Genomic DNA, 19,527 nt, shown 5'->3' on the forward strand with positions numbered 1-19,527 from the left:
TCTCCCATAGTCACCCTGCTCTGCAACGTACCCCCACACCGCGTGGACGACATTTCAATCGTCACTCTCGCTGACTGAGTTCTCATTCTACTCACAGACTCCGTGGCCCCATCACCCAACGACCAGTCAGTGTTGTGCATAGCCTCACCCTCCCTTGTGAGTGCGATCCGACGACAATTCGCGCCTTCATTTCACTGGATGGCTCGATTATCATCCAGGCTTGCCACACCTACACCCCACCATCTGCTGTTCAACCTGCCTGCTCTCGGGCTGGCCACCGCATCGTCCATCCTCGCTGGCTCAACGACTTCGAGGTGGACCTGCCTCCTGTCACTTCGCCCCCGCACCCCGCCCCGGTTGGGGTGGAGGTCCTGATCGTGTATCTACCAGATCGTACGACCACCAACAGCGTCGATGCCCACATGGTGTTCCCTCAAGACTCGCACGCGGTACTCCTTACTGTGGGGGGAGGGCTGTGTGGCGTCAATAGGTCATATTGATCATAGGCAACATTAATCCTTGGGACTCAGGTCGCTCATCCGCGCCGCCATGTTAATTCAGTCTGTTCTTATACCTTGTACTGTGTGCACATGTGTGATAATTGTCAAAATATATGTACGTGCAGATATTAGTGGAGACAGTTTATTCCGTACACTGCTATTCATATCCTACTCCCATAAAAGTAAGAACAACAAACTAGAGTCAAATGTAATAGTACAACATTCCTTTCCAGCTGTATATTTCAAAAACAAATTTGATACTGAGCAAGAAGCAAACACTGAGGTTAGTTACGTAGTGGTAGAGCAGAAAGGAAGTGAATCACAGATACTAAATGATACGCAATGACAAGAAATTTCTAACTTGTTATTTAAGTATGCAAATGTTTTCAGTAGGGAGCCAGGAGTAATTAAAGACTATGAATATAAATTTGAAGCCTATCCACATGAAACATTTTGTGTAATGTCATATCCTATTCCATGGGCAAAACGAGAGGCAGTAAGGGAAGAGATCAATTACAGGATTAAATGGGGAATTATGCAGCCTTCACTTTCACCCTTTTGTAGTCCTATATTGCCAGTAAGCAAACCAGATGGTTCTGTAAGATTAGCTCTCGATGCTAGGGGTATCAATAAGATCATAGTGCCAGTACATATAAGACCATACGACTTGGACGAACAGCTTCTAAAGTTTTACCTTACAAAATATTTCAGTATACTGGATCTAAAGATGTCCTACTGGCAAATAAAGATCCACGAAGAAAGTTGAAACATACAGCATTTGTTTGTGGTGGCAGAAGTTACGAATTATGTGTTCTACCTATTGGACTGAACATTAGCATAGGATTGTTATATTTGCAATGGACAAGGTTTTAAGACCAGAATTGCTTAGCAAAGTCACTGTCTATGTAAACGACCTACTAATAGCCACGCCAACTTGGTTAGAACATATCAAGCTCATTGAACAGGTGCTTCAACGATCTGCAGATTATGGAGTAATGGCCAATTCAAAAAAGTCTAGTTTTGGTAGGAAGCAAGTCAAATTTTTAGGACATGTTGTGTCAGAACAAGGTATATTACCTGATCCGAAAAAATTTGTTGCCATACGCTATTGTCCAGCTCCAAGGATTAAAAAGCAACTAAAAGCTTTTTTAGGACTAGCATCTTTTTTTCGTAAATTCGTACCACACCAACTGGTGAACAGTGATGCATTGCTTAAATAGGCCTAGGTTATGGGATGATAAGTTTCAGGAGGACTTTAATAACATTAAGCAGGCATTAGTCAATGCAAACATTCTTAGCCACCTTGATATCTATGCACAGATGGCTCATCGCAGAGGCTGGGGGCATGCTTGTTCCAGATTCGAGAAGAACAAGGTAAGGAAGTACCCAAGGCCATCAGTTTTGCTAGTCGCACGTTATCAGAAGCAGAAAATTCTTACTCTGTGTCAGAAGTGAAAAATTTAGCTGTAATATGGGCATTTAAAAAGTTTGAATATTTTTTGTGGGGCACGAATACCAAAGTTTACTGTGACCATCAGTCACTGTCATGTAAACTATTGCACAGTAGATCAGCCGGGTGGTATCTATATTTACAAGAATTCAATTTCGAAATCACTTATACTAAAGGAAGTCAAATGTTATTGCAGATGCCTCGTCCAGGTTACCACAAGGTTTAGAGGAATTTGGCGAATTAACAGAGCAAGATGCAGAACTCAGAACGTTATTAATGCAAGGTACAGCACAACAGTCTGATTACCATAAGTTTTGTAAGCAAATGAAAATTATACAATACCAAGATCGCAGATGGAGGAAAGTCATGCAAAACCGTAAGCAGGAAGAAGGTGGAAAGATAAGTAAATGTTATCAGGAGTACAAGAGAGTTTTGTTTCATAGGAAACATGAAAAAATCTGATCAGTGGTGTGTGAGCGAAGATTATGTCGATGAATTTATAAGACACACACATGAAGTGTGGGGTCGTTAAGGAGTAGGCAAATGTGCTGAAAAAATTGCAACACTTCGTTATTTTCCAAATTTAAGAAGGCGAGTCCTACAGGTTTAAGAAAATATGCAATATGTCAAAAATCAAAGCAGTACAATGTGTCAAAATATACTGAGCTACACCCAATACTCACAAAAAAACCTCTAGATATAGTATCCCTGGACATAGCTGAACCATATCCAAGAAGAAAAGGGGTAGTAAGATATGTAGTAGCACTATATGATACTTTCTCGAAACATATCAAAATGTATGCCATTAAAAATGCAACAGCCACAAGTATCAGAAAAAGAACTGAGGGAGAAGAATAGGTAACCCAAGTTACTATTAACTGATAACGCTCCATATTTCGTTGGGCAAAAGTGGAAACAATTTATGACCTCAGAGGGCATAAAGCACATATTATTAAGCTTTTTTCACCCAGAAGCAAGCCCAGAAGAACGAGTCTTTAAAGAATTTAACCGGTTTATTAGGACATACACTCCTCACAAACACACCCAATAGGTAGAATACATAACTCGTTTATGCAAGTTGTCAATAACCTTCCACATTCTTCAACAGGTTTCACATGTAATGAAATGATGTTCCGGACAAACCAAATGAATGAGTGGGAGTCGCCCACAGCAAAGATACCCACTACAGAGATGACACTACAAGAAAAAATCAAACAAGCCATGGTTACACTAGAAAAGGGGGCCGAGTATAGAAAGAAAATTTATAATAAGAAACTGAAACATGTTACACAATTTTTCGAAGAGCAACGAATCCTCTTACGAACGCACCTTAAATCGATAAAATTGGGCAAACTGAATAAGAAGTAGCAATTACTCTATTCAGGACCATATGTAATTTCAAAAATACCATACCCTGAGATGTACAGATTAGACGATGAGAAAACGGGGAGAGATAAGGGTCTCCACCCTCACAAAGATATAAAAGCTTTTATAGAATGATGAAGCTAGGTAGCGCTTTTTCTTTCTATCACAAGATAATTGTACATAGTGCACATAACTCTACCAAGGGGAGGCCACCAATTGTGAAATTCAGATTCGATTCATACTGCGCATAATAAAAGCTCATGGCCAGAGGTGTAATGTGGCAAAGCACCAAGATGCACTTCTCAGCCGTTGTCGAGAAAATCGACAGTTAAAAGAAACCGTTGCGGTGAAATACTCTCTACGATTAACAACTTCCTACAGCGTCGTGGTGCAGCGGTAAGCGCTCGGGTTCGTAATCCGAAGGTCGCAGGATCGAATCTCGCGCGATGCAACTTTTTTTTTAGTATTTGTTTTTTGTAATTCAAATATATATATATATATATATATATATATATATATATATATGAGGGTGGAGACCCTTATCTCTCCCCGTTTTCTCATCGTCTAATCTGTACATCTCAGGGTATATATATATATATATATATATATATATATATATATATATATATATATATATATATATATATATAATTCCTGGCAATCAGTTGCAACAATTATGCGTATAATAAGTTGTTGAAAGTCGTTTGTCGTGGAAAAACTGGCGACTTCGAACATCATTATGTTTTCCATAAACAAAGTTGTATTTGACAAATGTTATTAATTGTCTTCGTAATGTTAACCAGGTATAGTTAACGGAAGACGTAGAAACGATATTCCGAAACGAATACGTGTAGCGTATGTCAAACGTTCGAATTAGAATAGAGACCCCCACGAACACAAATTTGCTGTGGCAGGTATGAAATATAAACTCCGTTACTCGCTCGTTACACTTGAAGAACAGACGTTGAATGGGCGGAAACGAGCCGCCGCATAACTAGCGTAGTTGCCTGCTAACTTCGAAAGAAGGTAGATGCGGTCCCTAGCGCAACTTATAACATCGTCGAAAATCAGTGCGGACGGGAGAGCTTTGGTACACCCTGTTAAACAAACGGAAAAATGGAGGCGGTACAATTGGAGAGCGATCCGCGTTCACCAACATGCATAAGCAATTCATTAATAGTATATATATATATATATATATATATATATATATATATATATATATATTTGAATTACAAAAAACTAATTACAAAAAAAATTGCATGGCGCGAGATTCGATCAGGCGACCTTTGGATTACGAACCCGAGCGCTTACCGCTGCGCCACGACGCTGGAGAAAATTATTAGTCGTAGATAGTATTTCACCACAACGGTTTCTTTTAACTGTCGAGTTTCTCGACAACGGCTGAGAAGTGCATCTTGGTGCTTTGCCACATTACACCTCTGGCCATGAGCTTTTATTATGCGCAGTATGAATCGAATCTGAATTTCACAACTGGCGGCCTCCCCTTGTAAGTGTAATTTTTCTTCTGGAGTGTGTTTTAAGATAAAGTAATATGTATAGGCATAAGTACTTCTTTTGATTTGTACACATATCCATAAAATTAATAGCAATGAGAAGTAATACACCGCTTAATGGAAAGCGAAGGTATAAACAAAGTCAGCTTATGGCTCAGCTGTGCGCGCTCAACAATACGCGCTCACGTCAGTAATGCGAGAGGAGACACTGACCTGTGCGCATGCGCGACAGACTGGCAGAAGGCGCAACCAAATAGGAATGCGATAGGTACAAGTGCTTAACTTAAATATAAAGTAAACGGAAATACTACGCAATTACGTCTACTGCCTCAGAACTAAGGAACCTATTGATATAAGTACACAGAGATTTAATTAAATAGTAAGCTATACACAACATATTTAAAAGCAAAAGGAAGCATTATGAAAAAATATTCGAGACGTGTAAGCGAAGGAGAAACGACAAAATACTGTAAGAAATGTCAAATAATTTTCTTTGCAGAGTAAATGATCATAATGGGTAACAGAATAAACGAATTTCTATGAATTTAAACGAAGTGTGTAAATGTCTGCGGATGTATGCAGTGACCAAATGTATCAGTGGCCACTGAGCTACGTAATGCAGTTAGTTTTAAGTTTTTTTCTTTCAGCGACCAGTGCATCATCATGGAGCAGAAGAGAATTACGTCTAGAGTAGCAGGTACCAAATAAAGAAACGGGCCGCACCTCGAGTAAACAATTTAGTTATAAGGATATTTATATAAAGGTGATAAGGCATATGAAAAATGAAATATGCATTGTCGCAGTGTATCTCCGTGACAATTATCAGCACCTATTCGCTGCAGAGTACATATAAACACTTAAGCATGAGATTTCGCAAAAACCAATTAATTTTTAATGTGTCATATGAAAGCTTGAATAATGACATTTCCAGGTATGTGAGAAAGCTAAGTCTAGGATGGTTAAAACGTCATATTTCACACTAAGCTACACGTGAATTGAAGTAAGTTGCACTAGCACATGAAACAACATGATACTACGTGAACGATTAGTCAGTACACATTATTTACATGAAACAAAAGTTCCTTGACAACTAGTCCATGTCTGTACATTTCCTCACAGATCCTTGAATCAGTAGATGAGTATTTCCTTTCTTCCCTCCCAAGCAAAGTAGGCGGCGACTAGCATATAGTTAGGCCGGCAATTCGTAAGATTTTGTCCTCTTTCCAATGTTTTTCTCCCTCCTCTACCTAAGGAAGGAATGACCTCCCGTAAGTGATAAAAGCCTATCTATAAAATGAAGGATAAATGTATCATTTGCTTGTATTGTATCATGATAATGTGTATGTAATTAATTTGTATATGTGATGTGAACGAAGATAAATTGATGCTAACAAACAAACTGTAGTAACAGAACCCAGTTAATGAAAATTTTATGATCTTTTAAAACTTAAGAAATTTATGCTCGTAATATAAGCGATGGATGGAATGTCAGCCATAGGTATAAGCTATCATGTTACGTACATTGTTTTAACTCAGTACTTGTATGAATTTTCACTGGAAACCAAACTCCATATGAAGAAATGAACTTTAAAGATAAGCAATTTATACTATGTTTTGGACGGCTATATGTGTCTTTCAACAAGTGTATGGTCAAGTGGGGTGATATGAACATGCGTGTGCAATGAAATAATTTCCGAGTATCGCGCCTCACAACGCTTGACACATTAACAAGCGAACTATAGTTGTTCGTGGTGGTACTTACCTCAACGACGGACGCTGTCGGTCAGGGTTCTCTCCGCTGAAAATGCGAGTACGACGGGTAATAATGACGCCCGGGCCGTAAAAATGGAGATCTTCAGCCACAGCGTCGGATTTTGAACAATAAGCACACACCCACTGCACCCAGAACGCCACGGCAATTCTTTAATATGTGACACTCAGGTGAAAGTGCGACACTCAATGTGAAATCAACACTAGGAAAACGAGAGCATGCACGTGTGACGATTAGTTCTTTGCCACCAAATCTGCCAGTGCGCAAGCGCGAAACCAGGCAGCGAGAATAAAGCAAAATAAATTCAAATACGTACATAATCCTTTAATTTCTTGTAGGACTCTAACACACATAGAATAAGCTGACATATCCATTCCATTAAATAAAAGAGAAGCCGACAAATAAAGGGCATCGACCGCTATCGGCAAATGTAAATATGTAAAAGCAAAAAACACTGTATCTCTCCATACCATGTCAACGTACAGTGTGGGGGCAATTGTGTAGCTACATGATGAAAGACCCCCAGGATATCCTAAAGTTAAAATTTATTAAAAACAAAAACGAAACACCGATGTACCATAAGCGATAGCAAAGACGTTAATTATGAATGCACCGTAAGGTGCAGACAAATGAAAAAATTATCATTCTTTTTTTTACATGATTTTGTTTCTCACTCTCTTGAATGTTGAAGTTCTGCTAAGAAGTGCCGTTCGGAGGATGAAGGACTACGAGTGTTTTGTATCATACACGTTTCGGAATAAGAAAAAATTTGATACCAGTATTAAGTATTTTTTATCAAGTGACGTGAAACCAGATAAGGACGACTTTCTTAATTATGACACGCACAGATGTGCTTGGAGTCCGCTGCCTGCATCTACAATTGAAATGTAAGAAAAGAATTCCGATAGCCTAAAAATTCGTACAAGCACAGAACATCTCTAATAACGCAATTGTATTATCCTTTTAAACATTTTTCATATATTTGTATTTTTTATTTAATTATTTATTTATTTACAACAACTCACGGATTTATGGACAGCCCTGCAGGATTCATGGTGTCAATGTACGCCATGTTGTGGTTTGCTCATCGGGGCCCTACACGACATTCGGCAGACGTACAGTTTCTTTGCCTCTTCATTGTATACTCGTTTTTTTTTAGGGGGGGAGTCATCAGTCTTCTGACTGGTTTGATGCGGCTCGCTATGGATTCCTCTCCTGTGCCAATCTCTTCATCTCGGAGTAGCACTTTCAACCTATGTCCTCAATTATTTTCTGGATATATTCCAATCTCGGCTTCCCCCATCGGAGGTTCGAGTCCTCTCTCGGGCTTGGGTCTGTGTGTTGTCCTTAGCGTAAGTTAGGTTATGTTAGATTAATCAGAGTGTAATCCTAGAGACCGATGACCTCAACAGTGTGGTCCCGCAGACCTTACGACAAATTTTCAAAATTTTATTCCAATCTCTGTCATCCTCTACAGTTTTTGCCCTCTGCAGTTCCCTCTAATGCCTTAACAGATGTCCTGCCATCCTGTCCCTTCTTATTAGTGTTTTCCACATATTCCCTACCTTATCAGTCCAACTAATTTTCAACATTCGTCTGTAGCACCACAGCTCAAATGCTTCGACTGTCTTCTGTTCCAGTTTTCCCACAGTCCATGTTTCACTACCATACAATGCTATATTCCAGATGTATGCTCTCAGAAATTTCTTTCTCAAATTAAGGCTTATGTTTTATACTAGAAGACTTCTTTTGGCCAGGAATGACACTGCTAATCTGCTTTCAATGTCCTCCTTTCTCCATCCGTCATTGGTTATTTTACTGCCCAGGTAGCTGAATTCCTTAACTTCATTTACTTCGCGACCATCAATCCTGATGTTGAGTTGTGCCACAAATTCCTTTTCTCTCCAATTCTCTTCAGCACCTCCTAATTAGTTACGTGATCTACCCATCTAATCTTCAGCATTTTTCTGTAGCACCGCATTTCGAAAGCTTCTTTTCTCCTCTTGTCTAAACTGTTCATCGTCCATGTTTCAAATCCACACAGGGCTACACCCCATACAAACACTTTCAGAAAAGACTTCCTGGTACTTAAATCTAAACTCGATATTAACAGATTTTCTTCTTCAAAAATGCTTTCCTGGCTGTCGCAAGTCTACGCTTCATATCCTCTCTACTCAGTTATTTTGCTCCTCAAATAGCAAAACCCTTCTACTACTTTCAGTGTCTCATTTCCTAATCCAATTCCCTCAGCACCACCTTATTTATTTCAATTACATTCCATTATCCTCGTTTTGTTTTTGTTATGTTCCTCGTACATTCTCCTTTGAAGACACTTTCTTTTCCATTCAACTGTTGTTGCAAGTCCTTTGCCATCTCTGACAGAATTACGATGTCATCGGCAAACCTCAAGGGTTTTTTTTTAAATCCATCTTTCTGCATTAACATGCAATCGATGTCATCAGAAGAAATTACAGTTATTTGTACATTATGTTTTACATAACAAAATATTACATGGTGAAAATATAGCAGTGTTGCACCCTATTAGCTTATAACTGCCTCTACACCTGTATCTATACAAAACAATAACCCTTAATTTATCAGCATTAACATGCAATCGATTTCCTCAAAAGAATTATAGCTATATGTACATTATGTTTCATATAAGAAAATATTACATGGTGAAAAAAATATACCTTATTAGCTTATAGCTGCCACTACACCCATATCTATACATAACAGTTAGCCTTAATTTAACAATAAATTAGGTCATCTTTATAACTATCCTGAAGTTCTTCTATACAATAGAAACTATTTTCCTTCATCCACACTTTGGTTTTAGTTTTGAAAATATCCAGTGAAACAAACTGATCCTGTACAGGTAAAGTGTTGAATAATTTTATGCCCATGTATTCATAGCTAGATGGGGTTTTCTTAAGCCTGGTCGTGAGTATATCAGTCATATTTGTTTGTCGAGTATTGTGTTGATAAACAGATTTTCCTATAGGTAGTGGTTTAAGTTTTCTTTTACGTTTAACGGGCAACAATATACCTAAAGAAATGGGACTGGGAGAATTTTTAAGTCTTTCAAATAAGGTCTACATGCAGTCTTGTTGTCAGTAATTCCGTAAAGATGTCTAATTGCTTTTTTCTGCCAAGTGAAACGTCCCCTTAGAACAATTATACACGACTGTCCTTAAACTGACACACAATATTTTTAGCGCAACGCAATCTGACTTTCAAAAGTCCCTACAAAAGAATGGCCCTGACTAACATTAACCTATACCTTTCACAAATCACTTACCTCACCAAAAATCTTCGTTACTCGAACTACTGCAATACAGCGAGCGCCACTACTGCCAGCTAAATAAAAGATTCAAACTACTGAAGGCACTAACTACTGATAGGCATAGTTAGCAAATGAAAGATTTTAATAGAGAACAAACAATGTATTTACCTTAATAATAGTAATATATATAGCAGTTCATGCCATCCAGTCTTACAAATTCCAAATCTCCGCCATTTCTCTCCCCACATCCACCACTGCTGGCGGCTCACCTCCAACTGCGCAACGCTACGCGCTGTTCACATCCAGCTGCCGCTGCCCAACACTACAATGGCAGACAACAATGCAAACTAGCCACAGACTGCACACAGCACAGCCAGTGATTTTCATACAGAGCGCTATGTAATGTTGCCAATAAGAAAACATAAACAGCCTACTTACATAGCCCCCATGCTCCCCACAAAAAAATTTTACAAATTGTTTTGGGCAGTGGCCAATAATGATTTGATAAAATTTTTCATAATTACAATAACAAAGAAATCAAATGCACACACTTATTGATACAATGTTGGTCAAAACTAAAATTTTCTCACAGTCGATAAAGACAGTCCTGATCGTTCATCACAGTAAAATAGCAGTGTTTTTCTCAATGTCTGAACAATAAAAGAAAATGCACACAGAAGTAGTGGATTTCCATGCAGTCTTGAAGAAGTAGTGTTGTCCTTCCAACGGAAAGACAGTGCTGACTCTTGACATGCAGACAGGTAATGGGCCACAACAGAGCAAACCCACAGTAGAGTCATTCGAAGTTTTGAAGAATACTGGTATGTAGGTCATCACAGAGCAGACCCACTGTAGTCCTCGTAGAGATTATGGTACTGGTGTGCCACCGGAGGTGCAGACACACTGCAGTCCTTGTAGAAATAATGGTATTGGTGAGTCAGCAAAGGTGTAGACCCACTGTAGTCCTTGTAGAAATAATGGTATGGGTGGGTCATCAAAGATACAGACCCACTGTAGTCCTTGTAGAGATAGCCAGCAGCCATCTGTTGTGACTGTGCAGGTGCACAATCACCATCGAAGAGTCTTGCGGAGAATATAGCAAGTCCATCAACCACCACTTGTGCACTCACAAAGTTTTTGGAATTGTCCTCAGAACCAGCAATGCTGTTATCTAGTCCCTTGCTGAATTATTAACACACATTCAAACACTAACAGTCCCTACTTCTCACATATTGTCCATATACTATGACCAACAGAAACGTGTGCAGTGAAATGGAACTTACAAGTTAATAATACGATGAACTGGTGTCAATTACAATTTTATAACATAAGAATACAATTACAAAGGTACAAAATACATCATTAAAGAACATAGCAATACAGATAACATTTGTAGTACAGGCTTTACAAAAGAATCGAAATAACATATACATCAGTGTTACAGGAATTATGACATGAGTACATACATAAAAGATCAGAATAACTTTCGAAACATCAACTTCACACATGAGCATTAAAACAGAACAGAATACGTAATGTCTAAACATCTTTACAAAGAAAATAACATATTATCAGAAAAATTCTACAACATAACTCTTATTAGCTAAACACGTAAAGACAGGAAAAACACAAATATACCAGAGTACACAAACACATAGTGGAATAACAGAAAGGGAAAGGACAGGGTTTGTTTTACCGCAGTATCTTGCAAACAAAACTTTCTTTGTTCTTGGAGATCTCCCTTCGTTCATCATTATTCCCAAAAAGTCCTATCTATACCTCTTTTCTGTATTCTAACCATATTTCTTTCAAAATAATTATGGCTCATTATACAATACTCATTTTGGCCCAAATCGTTTTCATATAACTTCTCAATGCATTTCTTTCAATTTATCACAACTCGTTCTCACATATAGCCTACCCCATCTTAAGCTAACTTAAATCTACTGAGCTCAGATGCTAAACTAAGGGACGAGGCAATGCAGCAGCACAAAACAATTAACACAAACAGCAATGACAAAAAAATGGAAATTTGCAAAGCAAGCTACAGTAAATCTAAATTACCAAGCAATTCAACATTACAACTAATATGAGGCAATGCACAGCAAACAAGAAAAATAAATCTGGCTTAGCAGAGTAACACAAATTAAAATTCAGTAGCACTATGCCTGGCAACCAGCAGCAGAAAATGAAATAACTTATACCTAAACATGACAAAGCTCAAGCAGAAAAAATAGTACACTAAAAATGGCCATGTCTAATACCTATGTCACATCTTAATACTAGAGTGATGCATCACTGTAACTTGCTCTAGCAGACAAGTTACCAAGTCACTGACAAAAATTATATATGCAATTCCTGTGAAGTGGAAATGTCTTTTTGTGCTCCCTCATTTTTTTGGAGTACATCAATCATAAAGTTATTTTTTACTGGATCTGTAGGCATAAAATATCTATATTAGTACATCTATAAAATTTTATTTTAACCAATGCTGCAGTGCAGCTAGAAACTAGATATTAAACAAAATGAGCAATTATATATATATATATATATATATAAAGCAACATTTCATTCACTAGGCAAATGGCGTCTCCAAAGGCAAAAAATTCTCTCAACTAGAAAGACAATAGATGTAAAGTGTTTCTCATCATTTCATTAGGCATTTTAGTAAATATCATAAATTAAGAGCTCCACAGTGTAATCATATGTTTTCAAGTTCGACCATGTCGTTTTTGCGATGCTTTCTACAAAGGAACGTCAATAGCGAGGATAATGGCCTCCCTTTTTTTTCTCCACCTGTGCCTCTGAAAGGGGCACACGCTAATGGCTTTTTTCCAGGCGACTGTCGCCCAGCTGGGTGCCCACGACACATTACGTGCAGGTGGTCACTTAACTTTCTTACCAAAATATTTACGACACCAATTTCTGTTACAGTGACAGTCTCATATGAAAATTTCACAGGTCGAAAATTTACGTTACAAATGTGTAGAAACAAAATCCTATGAATATAACAGTGTGCAAAAAATTTTCTCCTGCATTGTGATACATTCACGCATTTACAAACATTTCATAACTCTTAATGTACGATTATTGGTTTCCAACAACCTTTTTTACAAACCAGAGTCCCTAACCACTACTCATTATTCCTTACCTTATTCGTCGACATTTCTTCAATATTTCATCATATCATACGTAGTATAATCAAATTCCTTATATAGCATCAGCTTATTGATCATAAACATACCTCAGCAGCATAATACACATCGTCGTCGTAAAAATAACATCATAACACCTCAGTCAAATCTCAAAAACGTCGTAGCTTTCTGCAATAATTTAAAAACCTAAAGAAAAATTCTCTGCTCATTCCAATAGTGTCATCTACCTCAAACGTACCTTAAAAATCATGATCTCATACCAAATACATCATTCAAAGCTCTCGTAGTATCACAATGGTTCCAAAAAAATATGAACAGTTCACAAAGTACAGACAAAATACAATTTCGTAAGTGTGAAGTTATCCAACTGTGTAATTACGTAAACATCTGTCATGACGTAGTAAAAAAAAATTTATCTCTCAGCTAAATGATCAGATAGCTGTGTAATTATGTGTTAGAGAAATACGGTACCGATGTGTAAAGTTGTGTAAGCAAATACCATATTAGCTAGGGCTCCTTGTGCTTGCCAAACACATGATACACAAAGTAAGCGTGTACCCCCTGAGGATTAATATAATTATACCCTCAGGTGTTACAGATTACAGCAATGGAATGAAATGTATCACGGAAAACCTTTGTATCATTGTATTTCAAATATCTTTAAAAAATAAATGTTTTAAGTACAAAATTATTCACTCAAATACGTGTACTGTAGCGCTAAACTGTGCGTCTTGTTGTAAGATAATCTCTGTGGAAGTGTCGTAGTTATCGTCCTCCGAAAGCTAAGTTCTGCAGAAGTCAATGTACTTACCTCTTCATAAACGAAAGTGAAAATCTTTACTTATAGATATCGTAGTTATTACGTACCTTACCGTGATCAAGAAAGTACTATGATGTAACGTATTGTTGTGCTACAGAAAAGGCTGTCTCATTGTAGCTATACCACAAAAGTTACTACTAAAACATGTTTTACTTTCCAGAATAATACATAAAACTGTGCAGACATAAAACAGAAACACCGCAAAAGCAACATTGTAAATTGTCACTCATTAGTAGCGTCGTGATAAAATCGTGTAGCTGTTACATAAACTAATCACTGTGTCATCTGGTATCTCACATAAAGTACTTTCAATCCAGAATATATTTTCAAGTAAACCAAAACGTTGCATTAAAATCTCATTAGCAGTACCAGTATATGTTCTAAGCATGTAAGTCTTATAGTCATTACGTAATCGTATAACTAACAAGCAAGAATGTACACACACAATAACACTGTGTCGTCTGTTCTCAATAACAATGCATTCGTAATTTCTGTTTAAATAAGTTCTCTTGGTCCTTGACTGGATATTTAACTTCAAACATTGCTGTATATTAACAGATTCTAAGTCTGACAAAGCATACTAGTAATGTAAAGTGAAAAATTTTATGGCAAAGACTAAGTTAAAAAGCAGATTATCTTTCAATAAACGGTTTTACATGTGAAATGTGGTGCAATCCTTTACTCTTCCTAGTACGCAGAGTTTCAACTTCAACGCAATTATCATGTGGTATACGTCGGATTCTGTAAGGTCCATTGTAAACTAGAAAGAATTTGTGACTCAAGTGTTTCTTCTTATGTGACAATGAATGAGCTTTAATGAGAACTTTCTGACCAATATATAATTTCTTTGCATTTGCTTTACCGTGTAGTTTTCTCCTTTTGTCTGCTGCAGATTTTATATTTTTAAGAGCCAAATCAATTATGTCTTTGTGTCGAAGTTTACGTGTATTCGGGAAAGGTACAAGCTCTCTGATTCTGTTCGGTGGTTCTTCATTCTTCAGTACAAGAGTAGGTGGTAAAGCAGTGGAATCATGAGGCATTTCATTCAGCACATTTTGAAATAAGTGTAAATATCTGTCCCAATGCTGATGCTTTCTGTGACAATAAAGTCTGCAAAGCTTATTGATTTCTTTCATAATCCGTTCAGAGGGGTTACAATGTGGTGAGTACAATGAAATAAAAACAGGTTTGATTTTATGATTCCGAAGCATGCGTGACCAAACAGCAGATCTGAATTGCGGTCCGTTATCTGAAATGACTTTGCTAACGTGTCCAACTTCACGTAAGAAATTTTTAACAAAGGCATTGGATACAGACCGTCCAGTGGCTTTACGTAACGGTGTGAAAGAAACAAATTTTGAAGTAAGTTCAACAGCGACTAGAACGTACGAAAATCCATTAGATGTTCTGACAAGCGGTCCCAAGAGATCAACAGCAACCAATTCTTTTAATTTAGAAGGAATGATAGGAAACAGCGGAGCACGATGGGAGATAGTAGATGGTTTTGCCTTTTGACAAAGTTTACAAATAGACAAGACTCTTCGAATTCTCTTTTCCATATTGTTAAAATAATAAGTCGTTCGAAGAATATGATAACATTTTCGTGGGCCAAAATGTGCATAGCTGGAATGAATGTACCAAATGAGCTTATTAACAAAATCGTCAGGAATGCAAAGTACCCATAGCTTGTCATCAACAGTGCAGCGTTTGAACAGTATGTTGTTTCTAATCAGATAATAATGCTGAATCTGTGTGTGTGTCTTTTCATGCCATTTGCTCTTGATGTCTTTCCAAATCGGATCTTTATCTTGTTCATGAGCAATGTCCTTTAAAGATGTGGTGATGAAGTTTTCAAAGGCGACTTTCTGAATGTAAAGAATACTGAAATTTTTCTCGAGGTTGCCTTCTGTGTTACTTTTCTCAAGCTCAGCCGGTGCGCGTGACAGTGCGTCCGCAACAATGTTCTCCTTGCCGGGAATGTAGACTATTGTGAAGTGGAATTCTTGCAGAAACAATGCCCAACGTTTTAACCTGTCATGATTTAATTTTGAAGACATAAGAAATTGTAATGCACGATGATCACTGTATACTTTTACGTGCTTACCAGAAAGAAAGAAACGGAATTTGTTAAATGCCCAAACGATAGCTAAAGCTTCTAATTCAGTAACGGAATAATTTTTTTCAGATTTTGTTAGCACTCGGCTAGCAAAAGCAATGGTTTTCTGAATGGTAGTGTCATTTTCTATGGCTTCTTGAAATAAATGGGCACCAAGACCGACTTTAGAAGAATCCGTGCTAAGGCAGAAATCTTGTGACAGATCTGGATGAGCTAGTATTGGCGCGTTAAGTAGCGATTCTTTCAAAGAATTGAATTCCAACTGTGCTTGTTCGTCCCAGTTCCAAATAGTATTTTTTCCAGTGAGAGAACAAAGTTTTGGTGTAACAAGAATTTGCATGTTCAGAAAACGACGGTAAAAATTTACGAGACCTAGAAAACTGCGGACTTGTCTTTTTGTGGATGGAACTGGAATGGCTCTGATTGCTTCTAACTTTTCAGGATCCGGCTGAATGCCTTCAGAAGAAATAATATGTCCCAAAAACCTCACCTTTGTCCTACCGAATTCAGACTTTTCCAAGTTAACTGTAATTCTAGATTCTGCAAAAATACGTAACAAACTGTTGAGTATGCGATTATGTTGTTTCCATGAAGCTTCTGCTATTAGAATATCGTCCACATAAGGGATGTTTCAAAAATAACCAGTATATTTGAAACGGCAATAAAAACTAAACGAGCAGCGATAGAAATACACCGTTTGTTGCAATATGCTTGGGACAACAGTACATTTTCAGGCGGACAAACTTTCGAAATTACAGTAGTTACAATTTTCAACAACATATGGCGCTGCGGTCTGGGAAACTCTATAGTACGATATTTTCCACATATCCACCATGCGTAGCAATAATATGGCGTAGTCTCTGAATGAAATTACCCGAAACCTTTGACAACGTGTCTGGCGGAATGGCTTCACATGCAGATGAGATGTACTGCTTCAGCTGTTCAATTGTTTCTGGATTCTGGCGGTACACCTGGTCTTTCAAGTGTCCCCACAGAAAGAAGTCACAGGGGTTCATGTCTGGCGAATAGGGAGGCCAATCCACGCCGCCTCCTGTATGTTTCGGATAGCCCAAAGCAATCACACGATCATCGAAATATTCATTCAGGAAATTAAAGACGTCGGCCGTGCGATGTGGCCGGGCACCATCTTGCATAAACCACGAGGTGTTCGCAGTGTCGTCTAAGGCAGTTTGTACCGCCACAAATTCACGAAGAATGTCCAGATAGCGTGATGCAGTAATCGTTTCGGATCTGAAAAATGGGCCAATGATTCCTTTGGAAGAAATGGCGGGCCAGACCAGTACTTTTTGAGGATGCAGGGACGATGGGACTGCAACATGGGGCTTTTCGGTTCCCCATATGCCCCAGTTCTGTTTATTGACGAAGCCGTCCAGGTAAAAATAAGCTTCGTCAGTAAACCAAATGCTGCCCACATGCATATCGGTCATCAATCCTGTGCACTATATCGTTAGCGAATGTCTCTCGTGCAGCAATGGTAGCGGCGCTGAGGGGTTGCCGCGTTTGAATTTTGTATGGATAGAGGTGTAAACTCTGGCGCATGAGACGATACGTGGATGTTGGCGTCATTTGGACCGCAGCTGCAACACGGCAAACGGAAACCCGAGGCCGCTGTTGGATCACCTGCTGCACTAGCTGCGCGTTGCCCTCTGTGGTTGCCGTACGCGGTCGCCCTACCTTTCCAGCACGTTCATCCGTCACGTTCCCAGTCCGTTGAAATTTTTCAATCAGATCCTTTATTGTATCGCTTTTCGGTCCTTTGGTTACATTAAACGTCCGTTGAAAACTTCGTCTTGTTGCAACAACACTGTGTTCTAGGCGGTGGAATTCCAACACCAGAAAAATCCTCTGTTCTAAGGAATAAACCATGTTGTCTACAGCACACTTGCACGTTGTGAACAGCACACACTTACAGCAGAAAGACGACATACAGAATGGCGCACCCACAGACTGCGTTGTCTTCTATATCTTTCACATCACTTGCAGCGCCATCTGTTGTTGAAAATTGTAACTACTGTAATTTCGAAAGTTTGTCCGCCTGAAAATTTACTGTTGTCCCAAGCATATTGCAACAAACGGTGTATTTCTATCGCTGCTCGTTTAATTTTTATTGCCGTTTCAAATATACCGGTCATTTTTGAAACACCCTGTATAAGGTGATGTGACGTTTTAAGAACACCGGTAATATGGAATTTAGCCCGCGAATGAATGCTGCTGAAGAAATGTTCAAACCAAAGGGAAGTTTCCGAAACTGATAACAAACGCCGAAACAAAGGAAAGCTGTGTATTTTCTACATTCTGGATGAAGTTCGATCTGATAAAAGCTGGATCTGAGATCCATGGAAGACAACACTTTTACACCATTAAAATTTTGAAGAAGTTCTTCCAACGTTTGCGGCCTGTCTGTTTCAGGAATAATGATAGTATTGATTTGTCTCGAATCTAAGACAAGTCTGATCGATCCATTTTTCTTCTCAACAACATGTAATGGATTGTTGTATGAGCTTACTGCAGACTCAATAATGCCCTCGTCAAGCGTAGATTGCATTTCTGTTCTAACGCGGTCCCTATAATGTGCTGGAATTACGTATGGTCTAACACAAAATTTAGTATGCTCACGAACACGAAATTGGTATTGAAATCCCTTGATTGTTCCTGTTTTGTGAGTAAAAACTGTGGAATGTGCTTGTAAAATCTCAAAAAGGTCCTGCCGATCAGTGTCATTACAATTCTCAATTGTTTGAATTTTATTCTGAATTAACTCATTAATTTCAAATATGCCGTCGATATCATCCCTGTCAGTACTTGCAGAGTGATTTTTAGTGTCTAGTTCCGTAGAAAATTCCGAACTGTTGTCTAACAGAAGGTAAAGCCGATTAATTTCCTCGTCATGGTTTGAGAGCCAATCTTCAAATCTCAAAGTTATTGACTTACCTTCTTTCTCTAAACTTATTTCAGCATCATGAAAGTTTAAGATTGCTTTGTATTCATTCAAAAAGTCTACTCCCAATATAATTTCCGTCGACAATAATGGAACAATAAGAAAGTTCATAGAGAAGCTGTGGCTTTGGCAAAAGAATTCTAAATTGGTTTGTTGGCATACATCTACACTTTTTCCAACGATTGCACCTTGGAATTTAATCTTACGTAACGGAAGTGTGGGGCAATCGTTCGATTTGTTGCATTTGCTAAAGGCTGTTTCACTAATTACTGAAATGGGACTGCCAGAGTCAAGTACTACCGTAAATTTTACGTCATTTACAGTAATGTGAATCACAGGATATGCAATGTTGTTATTTTTTACGTCGTGTTCCTGGAGTAAGATGTCCCTAATGTCTTCCATTTTTACGTAATTACTAGCTACGGCAGCTGCGTCTTCTGTTTCATAAGTACGTTTTGTGGCTGCCAGCGGTATGAGTCATTGCCTATTGTGTCTTTGTTGGCGCGCGTCGTTATTGGGATTTGGAGACCTAACTTCTACAAATTCACCTTGTCGAGAGGGCTCTGCTCTGTTTGAATCCCGCCAGTT

Source organism: Schistocerca serialis, chromosome 7, assembly GCF_023864345.2.
Source record: "Schistocerca serialis cubense isolate TAMUIC-IGC-003099 chromosome 7, iqSchSeri2.2, whole genome shotgun sequence".
Classification (NCBI taxonomy): Eukaryota; Metazoa; Arthropoda; class Insecta; order Orthoptera; family Acrididae; genus Schistocerca; species Schistocerca serialis.